The following is an 11355-nucleotide window of genomic DNA, read 5'->3' on the forward strand; positions in this document are numbered from 1 at the left end:
TAATAACTCTACCTTGCACTTTACAGTAATAACTCTACCTCACACTTTACAGTAATAACTCTACCTCCTTTACAGTAATAACTCTACCTCACACTTTACAGTAATAACTCTACCTCACACTTTACAGTAATAACTCTACCTTGCACTTTACAGTAGTACCTCTACCTCACACTTTACAGTAATAGCTCTACCTTACACTTTACAGTAATAACTCTACCTTACACTTTACAGTAATAGCTCTGCCTTGCACTTTACAGTAATAACTCTACCTTGCACTTTACAGTAATAACTCTACCTTGCACTTTACAGTAGTACCTCTACCTCACACTTTACAGTAATAACTCTGCCTTGCACTTTACAGTCATAACTCTACCTACTTTACAGTAATAACTCTACCTTGCACTTTACAGTAATAACTCTACCTTGCACTTTGATAATACCTCTACCTCACACTTTACAGAAATACCTCTACCTCACTTTACAGTAATAGCTCTACCTTACACTTTACGATAACTCTACCTCACACTTTACAGTAATAACTCTACCTCACACTTTACAGTAATAACTCTACCTCACACTTTACAGTAATAACTCTACCTTACACTTTACAGTAATAACTCTACCTTGCACTTTAGTAATAACTCTACCTCACTTTACAGTAATAACTCTACCTCACACTTTACAGTAATAACTCTACCTTACACTTTACAGTAATAACTCTACCTCACACTTTACAGTAATAACTCTACCTTACACTTTACAGTATAACTCTACCTCACACTTTACAGTAATAGCTCTACCTTACACTTTACAGTAATAGCTCTACCTTACACTTTACAGTAATGCTCTACCTTACACTTTACAGTAATAACTCTACCTTGCACTTTACAGTAATAACTCTACCTCACACTTTACAGTAATAACTCTACCTCACACTTTACAGTAATACCTCTACCTCACACTTTACAGTAATACCTCTACCTCACACTTTACAGTAATACCTCTACCTCACACTTTACAGTAATAACTCTACCTTACCTTTACAGTAATAACTCTACCTCACACTTTACAGTAATAACTCTACCTCACACTTTATAATACCTCTACCTCACACTTTACAGTAACTCTACCTCACACTTTACAGTAATAACTCTACCTCACACTTTACAGTAATACCTCTACCTCACACTTTACAGTAATACCTCTACCTCACTTTACAGTAATACCTCTACCTCACACACTTTACAGTCACCTCTACCTCACACACTTTACAGTAATAACTCTACCTCACACTTTACAGTAATACTCTACCTCACACTTTACAGTAATACTCTACCTCACACTTTACAGTAATAACTCTACCTTACACTTTACAGTAATAACTCTACCTTGCATACAGTAATACCTCTACCTCACACTTTACAGTAATAACTCTACCTCACACTTTACAGTAATAACTCTACCTTGCACTTCATAATGTAAGCTCTACCTCACACTTAACAGTAATAACTCTACCTTGCACTTTGTGTAAACTCTGCCTTGCACTTTACAGTCATAACTCTACCTTACACTTTACAGTAATAGCTCTGCCTTACTTTACAGTCATAACTCTGCCTTACTTTACAGTCATAACTCTACCTTGCACTTTACAGTAATAACTCTACCTTGCACTTTACAGTAATAACTCTACCTTGCACTTTACAGTAATAACTCTACCTTGCACTTTACAGTCATAACTCTACCTCACACTTTACAGTAATAACTCTACCTACACTTTACAGTAATATCTACCTTGCACTTTACAGTAATACTCTGCCTCACACTTAACAGTAATAACTCTACCTTGCACTTTACAGTAATACTCTACTCACACTTTACAGTAATAACCTCCTCACACTACAGTATTTACTCTACCTCACACTTTACAGTATTTACTCTACTCACTTTACAGTATTTACTCTACTTCACACTTTACAGTATTTACTCTACCTCACACTTTACAGTATTTACTCTACCTCACACTTTACAGTATTTACTCTACCTCACACTTTACAGTATTTACTCTACCTCACACTTTACAGTATTTACTCTACCTCACACTTTACAGTATTTACTCTACCTCACACTTTACAGTATTTACTCTACCTTACACTTTACAGTATTTACTCTACCTTACACACACTTTACAGTATTTACTCTACCTCACACTTTACAGTTTTTACAGTATTTACTCTACCTTACACTTTACAGTATTTACTCTTCCTTACACTTTACAGTACTGTATTTACTCTACCTTACACTTTACAGTATTTACTCTTCCTTACACTTTACAGTATTTACTCTACCTTACACTTTACAGTATTTACTCTACCTTACACTTTACAGTATTTACTCTTCCTTACACTTTACAGTACTGTATTTACTCTACCTTACACTTTACAGTATTTACTCTTCCTCACACTTTACAGTATTTACTCTACCTCACACTTTACAGTATTTACTCTACCTCACACTTTACAGTATTTACTCTACCTTACACTTTACAGTATTTACTCTTCCTTACACTTTACAGTATTTACTCTACCTTACACTTTACAGTATTTACTCTTCCTTACACTTTACAGTATTTACTCTTCCTTACACTTTACAGTATTTACTCTTCCTTACACTTTACAGTATTTACTCTACCTTACACTTTACAGTATTTACTCTACCTTACACTTTACAGTATTTACTCTTCCTTACACTTTACAGTATTTACTCTACCTTACAACTCCTTGTTTATACTCGTTGGTGATCTTTAGATTTGGTATTAACTCCTATACCTGTATAACTGTACAGGGGAACTACTGTATTTTATGGCACATAAGACACTTTTGTCTGAAAAATGGTTTTAAGCATAATTAATCAGCCTGCGCCCTATAAATGAAGTTGCGGTCTCCCAAAGGCTAATAAAATCCTCACTTGCTGTCTACAGTAGGCTAAATTCTACCTAGCCCAACCGCTGAATTAGAAATACGTTATTGCTTATTAAATACATTACTATTAATTTATTAAAAAATGATTTATTGTAAATATAAAAGCTGGATTTATAACTGATCATGATATCCCAAGATAATTAGCATCCGTGCAGCAGGCACCCAACACTTCAGAGCTAAGCAGTAACAGTTTCTCAACTCTTGCAAGCTTTACCATCTTTAAATTTATAAATACCCTATACAAATGAAGATTTACAGGGACCTGTACAGTAATTTTCTTCTCACATTTGCTTCTGTTAATATTGCTGGTTGCATTGTTGCCAAGTTAGACTCATCACTGTAGCTACCAGGCATGAACTATTAAATGCACACCATCTCACCATCTTACATACAGGATGTGCAAAAAATAATTAATTATCACAGTCAGAAACTTAAGAGGAATAAACATACCTTTGTGCACCAGCCAGAGTTTGCAGGATAAAGGGGGAGTCTTATGATTATTCTTCAACCCTTAATTCCGGATAAATGTACGTAACTTTCTTCATTCTATTTTTTATTTTATTTTTTACTCGGTTACATATGCACACAATACTACATACAGAAAGTACAAAGTAAAGTAAAGAAATAGTTGTAAGGTCACACTTATAAAGGGAACAAGCATTTATTTTCTGCATTAGTGGGCTCAGTGAGGGAGGAGGAAGTGGAGTATGTATGGGGGTGTTGTTAGGGACAGTCGGACTGCACTGCTAATGGCCAAGCACACAAGGTCTATGCAAATGGTGGTTGTGTTTAAACTTTCATTTACTTTTTCCATAATTGTTTCATCTGCATTTTTTTTCCATTTATATTGTATACAAATGTTTGAAATGTATCACAATTGTTAAGGAACCATAAAGGTAGGTGGTATGGTTTATGAAGGCTGAAAAATAGGTATTGGGAGTTGAAAGTTTGTTTCAGTCATTTGAATGATTGTGTAGGCTACTAGGCTGTTACTTTACCTCTTGTTTTTTTTTTGGCTTGTTTTTCTGGATTGTATATTTTTGTGCAGGGTATTTGTAATAGTAACACCACTCTTCATTATACTGTACAGTAATCCCATCCTCCTAGCCCTTTCTCCCTACCACTCCAGGCCAAGCTGTGAGCCATGTCGGTTAATTTTCAACTCTTTTAAAAAAAATTATTTACTCCTACTAAAATCTTGCATACTGAATATGCAAAAAAGTATAAAAATTAGGTAAAAACATAAAAGGGAATAAACTGTCTTCATGTGTTAGGGAAGGTCTCGGCTGTTCTGGGCTGTGTCCCATGTCTAGGGAAATGATTATTGACAAATTTCGTTCTCCAGCAGCCAAATAGGAATACCTGTACAGTATTTTTTTTTTTGTATTTTTATTTATTCCTCAGTCTCTGGAATAAAATATAAGAACTATGGCTACAGGAGGAAAATACACGAGTTTTTTCCCTAAATATTCCCTGCTGAAGTGGGGGGGCGGGGGAGATTCTTGTACAGTATTCTTGTCGTCCATTTTTTCCTTCCTGTATCACCACCTATCCTTAATATTTAATAGTACCGTCTTATCTCTCTCTCTCTCTCTCTCTCTCTCTCTCTCATTTGCTTCGATTTGCCAGGCCATCATGTTCTTAGCAGGATAATTCTCCCCTTTCTTGTTACTTGTAGCTTCTGTTTATAATATTCTCCAACTCTTTCTACTTCCTTTTTCTTTCCTGCATGATGTTTTGTCTTTTGTTTTAATGGCCATATTGATTATCTTTTTGTTTGTTTACTTTATTTAGTATTTCCTCCAAAGCAGCCGCTTGTTCTGTGTTCTTTAAAATTTCAAGACATCCCCCCCCCCCCCATCTTTCATCTGTTTGCTCTGCCTTTACATTTTTCTTGATTTTATCTTCTTCTGTCACACATTTCTCTTTGACAGTTGGTACTTAAAGACCCATATCTTCTCCTGACTGACCGTAGCCAATCTCTTCTCTTGCTATTTCCCTCTTGCCTTTCCTTTTAGTTTTCTTATATCCAGAGCTTTCTTATCTCAGATTGAACTATTAAATATTACCCATTCTTCTTCAACCTCCATGCCTTTGCCACCCCGTTTACTTGTGTCCACCTTAGTAATGTTCCGCTCTGTTGACATCTATAGCACTCTGAATCTCTCACCCTGAACTTTCCTTTCACTATTACTGCTGCTTCTACCAAGTAATATTTAGGCACTCCATGTGACTACCTTTGTAGTATACATGGACATCACGCAGTCTACAGTTCATTCATCTATCCACTCCTACTTTCTAGGCAAATAATCCTCCATTCCTCTGTGTAGTTTTCTTTTCACGTCGAACCATATATTCCCTACTACCCTCTTCATGTAGACAGTGAGAATGTTCCTCTGAAATTGTTGCTCCTCTCATGTTTAAATGTACGAGTATTTTGTGTTTTCTTGTAAAATTGGGTTGTCGGGCTCTGTTTGGTGCTGAGGCAGCCATGGGGAGAAATAATTGTTTCTTGTCTTTTGGTCTCTGGGGTTTTATTAAGGTCTTTGACACTTTGTGAACTTGAATATTTTTTTCCTTATCATTATTTGGCAACTCCACTTTGAAACAAGAGGGAATTTGGTGGTCAGATTAATGTGGCTTTGAGCTGGTTTTTTATTAATGAGGCTTGACAGGTTAATGAGATTGTGGAACGAGTTCAGTGGTTTTATGGTTCTAGTGTTGCTTGGTTCAATTGCTGTCTCCTTCATACTTAGTGGTGTTAACTACAGCATCAGGTTTCTTCATATTCTTCAAAGTGGACGTTTTGTGTTCTTACACACGAACAGTACGGTGTTTTGTTGGTATCGTACTTTCTCCATTTACTTTATTACTACAGTATAATTTTAGGTGTTATAACTTTTATTAAAGTACAGTACATTTGTTTAGATTTCATAATTTTTCTAAATGGTGTGCTGCTGGCTATAGGAACCTGGTTGCCTTGATGTACTCAGGCTTCCCTGTTTGTCATGGTGATGTTTACAGGCTTACCTGGTTGCCATGGTGAAGTAATCAGGCTTTGTTGGGTTGATGGATGTTCAGTCTCGGTGGGCAACGAATTTTGAAAATCAGTTGTTGCTGAAACTTACTCGGTTATTTGATAAAATAGTTTGGCATGGAAATAAGAGTCGACTTGCAGTTTGTTGTCTTTTCTCACTACCTCAGAAATTACAGTGGTATGTCAGGAATGAAGCCACTGTACCTGTAGCAGGTATCCTCTTCATTGAAGGTTAGATGAAAGAGAGTAAGAACCTGGTCAAAATTGTTTTGTATACATACATTTATAGCAGCCAAGGCTGTACTCTCCACACTTTTAGTCTAATTGAATTAAAGACATCTTATTGCTGTAGTATGCATGGTGTTATCTGACTTGGCATCCAAATGCCAATTGGTATTTCCATTGTTAACTGCAGATGTCCTTCTCCCACGCACTACTGTGGACTTATTCTATGTCAGTCAGTGATATTCAGGTCTTGACTTTAATGTACTGCCTTCTTGGCAACAGGCCTGCACTCTCATACAAGCCATCCACTGGTGTCCTGATTAGTGAGACTTTTGTGGTGTTTAGAACTGAAGAACTTGTCCCCATTCTTAATTAGTGAGGTGTGCACATCTATTGGTTAATATTTAATGGAAATGATTACATTAGTATATTATTTCAAGATTGGCCTCATCCATGAGATACCTTGGTTATTTAGTGTCCTGAAATTGAGCTTTTATGGTATATGGCACTTAATTACAGCATTGGCCTTATTCTAAGAGCTAAATTTTGTAATTGATGCAGTGGATTGAGTGACTAGTGTACTTTTATCAGTAACCTTCTGGGTTTAACCCCAGGAATCCAGTAAAACTAAGACTTTATATCAATTGCTCTGATGAACCAGCTGGCAGAAGGCTGAGTCTAAACCATTGCACCATTGTGCATGTCTTGCCACCCAGGCAGGATATGACAAAGGCCTCTTGCTCAGCTGACCTTTAGCTCAACTGGTTGTCATTTCAGGTGTTGCAGGAGCATTTGCAGTTGCTTAACAACTTGGTGGTTAATTGGCAGTTAAATTGATTTACTCCTGTAGTATCATGCAATCTAGCATCACCCATTAACAGCATTAAAAAATGCATTTCTCTAGCCAATCACTCGTGTCACTGTTTCCTGGGTATCCACCTCCCTCCTTTCTAGTGCATCCTTCATTTCATATTTGGTCTTCTCTTCTCCCTTGTACAGTATACTCTCGCTGAATTATACACACTTTACCAATCTTATACATTCTATTATTTTGGTATGTTATCATGACCTGGGCCAACAGTGATCCCTTTTGTCTATCATGCCTTTCACTTCTTTTTTGTCTTGCATTGTATTTTGCTTATACAGTATGTATACCAGTACTTTTTTTTTTTCAAAATGCAAGATTTTGGGGGAATTGTTGAATCGATTGCAACATCCAAAGGTTAAAACAAGGACTGTGAAGGCAGGGATACCCTATAGGTTTAGGCTATAATATGTCTTGAAGCCAGCCAGCATTTTGCATAAGTTGTTTCTTGTTTGATGGATGCAGTCTTAAGGTAGGCTTGTAGTGCCGTCATCATCTCCAGCCATAACCTTCATTTAGACGAGGTATGGTTGTCTGCTGGTGACCGTTGAACAGTATACTGTAAAGAAAGTAAGTGTCTGGTCCATATTTTGGGCACTTGGAGTTTTGGACCAGGCTATGGGGAGATGGTGACAGAAATATTGATGGGCAAAGTTTAGGGTAGGAGGACGAGGGGAAGGCAGAGACTGAGATGGATAAATGAAATTAAATTAAATCTGTGTCCCCAGAGAGATACAAACCTGAGAGAATTGGTAAAAACAGCCAGAGAACTTTTAAAGAGTGCAGGACTGTGGTTGCCAATGCTTACATATGGAGGTCTTGTTGTCAATAAAGATTTATTCTTATATTTTAAATCTTTTGCAAGTTATTCAAGCTGACTGGGGGCAGTTAGTGAGGTGGTATAAGAAGTCATTGTACAATATCTGTAGCTTCCTGTGTTCACCACTAGTGTGGCTGCAGTTTACTGAACAAACTGGAGTTTCTGGGAGAGTATTACAGGAAAATGCTAATCTGGAACGGTTTTGGGTTCACACATTCGTTCTATTCAGGATGAATCGCACCTGGGTGTAATATTGTGGATTCGGGCGTTATTTTCGTTACCATGTTTCTATTGGCAACCACAAAAAATCCTTCATGAAGCCAGGTAACCAAGTGCTTCAGGTTATGTTATTTCGGTGAGAGTGTAGTCCTCAAGTTCAAGTACAGTAATTGTGAAGCATCCCAGTTTTCCCTGAATTTGGACTGCCACTTTCACTGCTTGTATCAAGATTTGAGGATGCAGTGGTAGCTCTAATGCTTATTCTACGAAAGCTTTCATTGACACTTGAGAAGCACCCCACGTGATTCATTGGAAATTTTATGTGATTGTTTTTGGCCTATGATCAGTGTTTGTTTTGAGAGAGTGGGTATTTTATAATTAAAAGAGAACTCTACTTCAGCTAATCCTGTTTAATAGCTCAGAATTATGCTTTTGGGTTGTTTTCTTAGTTGTTTTCCCTCTTAAGTGTTGAGGGAGATGCATGGCTTGTGGAATGTTGTTTAGGTCACATAGCTCAGGGGTGTAGGCCTTTGCATACCTGCTTCCTCTATTCATTTAGGAAACTCGATATTTTGGCAGTAATTTATATACTGTAACCCTATCAGATTTTGTTGATACTTACTGTATATGGAATTATTTCTTGGCTAGAACATATTTTCATTTAGTTTATCCAAGGACCATTGGATTTACATCGTGTTGAGATTCCCTCTGTAATCTGTGACATGATCTATTGTTGAAGGGGAGTCCTAATATCTTAAGAAAAATGATACAGACTGCAAATGTTTCTCCCTTGTCTCCATTCAGTTTAATCAGTCAGGTTGTTTCAGTATAAAAACAAATTATGGGAATATACCATTTTGAATATCTGCTCCCTCCATATGTTGCTTTCACATAAGAGCAATGTTGAGGTTTGAGGAAATGTCATTGCAGGAGACAAGGTGACCTTTCTTTCTGGTTTAAAGGGTGAAAGTTTGGAAGATGGTACACTAGTGGAATTGACCTCGGTAACTAACCTTCCAGTTGGGCTGTTTGGTATCTTATTTGTTTAAAGACTTACTGTCATTGGGGGTGTCTCCTGATCACAGAACACATTACAGTACGTTAAGTAGTTTAGCTTGGGTTTTTTTAATCCAGTCTTCATGGTCCAAAAGCCTTGACAGGTGGTACTCTTCCCCAAACAAGAGTTCTGGGTGGTCTTGTATGTCACACTGTTCCATCAGTACCGGTAGTTTCTGGTCCCATAAGTTTGAGAGCTACTGCTAGTTGTGCTCTTCCTTGATCTATAAAGGGACAGAGAGCAAAAGTATATGGCTGTCCATCCTTTCTACATAACTATAGTACTGTAAATGCCAAGTGGGTCATTTTCTATGGAAAATTATAGGTGATGCAATTGATTCCTCCTGGTCATGATTAAAAATCTCTGGTGAATAGGAGTCATTGAGATGACATCTTGCCATGTTCCTTTAGTGGATCGGTATACAATATATCAGTACTGTATATGTCTGGTTATAACAAGCTAGTTTTTAAAACTATAATAAAATTAAGTTATTTTATTGCTACTTTTACTTGTGCCGAGACTTTAAATCTGTCAGCAACAGGTTTAAAGGTGCATTTACTGCTTGAAAAAAAAAAAAATATCTGGACATTGGATGCATTCCAAGAGCAGTTTGTTAGTCTGGACAGGTTCTTCTCAGCCAGGATGTGGTTGCTTTTCCTTGAATGGATACAAGGATAAGGGAGATTTATCTTCAACTCAAAAGGGCTTGCATGTAATCATGTTGGTTGATAGTTCCACTCTTTCTTAGGCTCACAGGATGCACTCTAGGGAAAAGATATTTTTATTTTATGGGTGACAATTGTATTTTATCGGAGTTATTCATTGTTAGTTATTCACCATTGCTTAATTTTTTTATCATGATACTTTAGGATGGCTTGAGTACAGTAATACAGTGGTCCCTCAGTTAACGAACACAATTCGTTCCACAGAGTCGTTCGATAACCGAATCCATTGTTTCAATGGGATATTGGGTAATTGGCTCCAGCTCACAGAAAGGTACATACAGTACAAAGTAAAAAAAATGCAGTAAAGTACACTTACTTTGAGGTGTGTTTGTAGAAGGTTCCTGGTTGATGATGATGATGGGAATTAGAAGTGGGGATGGAGGAGAAATCACCTTTCAGGGGACTCATGCTTGATGCAGTAATTTCACCAATAAAATTTAAAGTTCACTAGGTGTAACTCGAGATATTTTGTTTAAATCAACACTACACTGCGCTATATACTATCAATATGTTAACTAAATTTCAGAATGACCAATAATTTTAATGTAAAAATGCAAAAAATATTCAAGACACCAACAAAATCGATGTTCACGCCACTGTAAACAAAGCCAAACTGACGCCTGGTGGGTGAGTCAAGCGGCTGATGGGCGCACAAAAAACTAGTTCCCTGTACTGCATATATTATCAATATGTTAACTAAATTTTAAAATGACTAATAATTTTAATATAAAAAATGCAAAAATATTAAAGAGCACAACTTTCTTGATATTTACTCCACTGGAAACGAATGTAAACATAGAACAGATTACTGAATTGGCAGACTAGCCCATCGACTGATCAGCTGATACTCACAACAAAACGTGCTTGTTGTAAGGATTTCGTTAATCGAAGTTTTGTTCGTTAACCGAATTGATCCTTTTGGGAGGTAATTCGTTAACCGAAATTTTGTTAATCGAACCATTCGTTAACCGAGGGATTACTGTACTGTAGTTGTATTTTCAATGGAAAGGAACAACAGGATCAGATCTGTATTACCTCATCTCTCAAGACTGCTGTAAGTAGCCTCAAAACTTTTCTGAGCAGTAACTATGCTAGAGGTTCCATTTTAGTACAGTAGAATCTAGTTCCTCTCTTGATTCAGCTTTGTCTATGGCAAATGTTATTCACTTGCCATCTCCAACTTTGTAAAGTATCAGAAAGCGGAAGAAATGATCTTGTTCCTATGTCCTCACTTTTCAAGTTAAATCTGTGGTTTTTCTAAACACGTGTTGCCTAGGTTAGAATAAGTTCTTGTTTTGGGCATGGAACTACTCCTGGAATCTGTAGTTGATTATGTCTTCTGTCAATTGCCACCTTGTTCTAATATTTCTGGTCACTATCCAAACTTTATTTAATCCCTTTTCAAGAGGCCTACTATCTGAGAGTGAAT

Source organism: Homarus americanus, unplaced genomic scaffold (assembly GCF_018991925.1).
Source record: "Homarus americanus isolate GMGI-L3 unplaced genomic scaffold, GMGI_Hamer_2.0 scaffold2224, whole genome shotgun sequence".
Taxonomy (NCBI): domain Eukaryota; kingdom Metazoa; phylum Arthropoda; class Malacostraca; order Decapoda; family Nephropidae; genus Homarus; species Homarus americanus.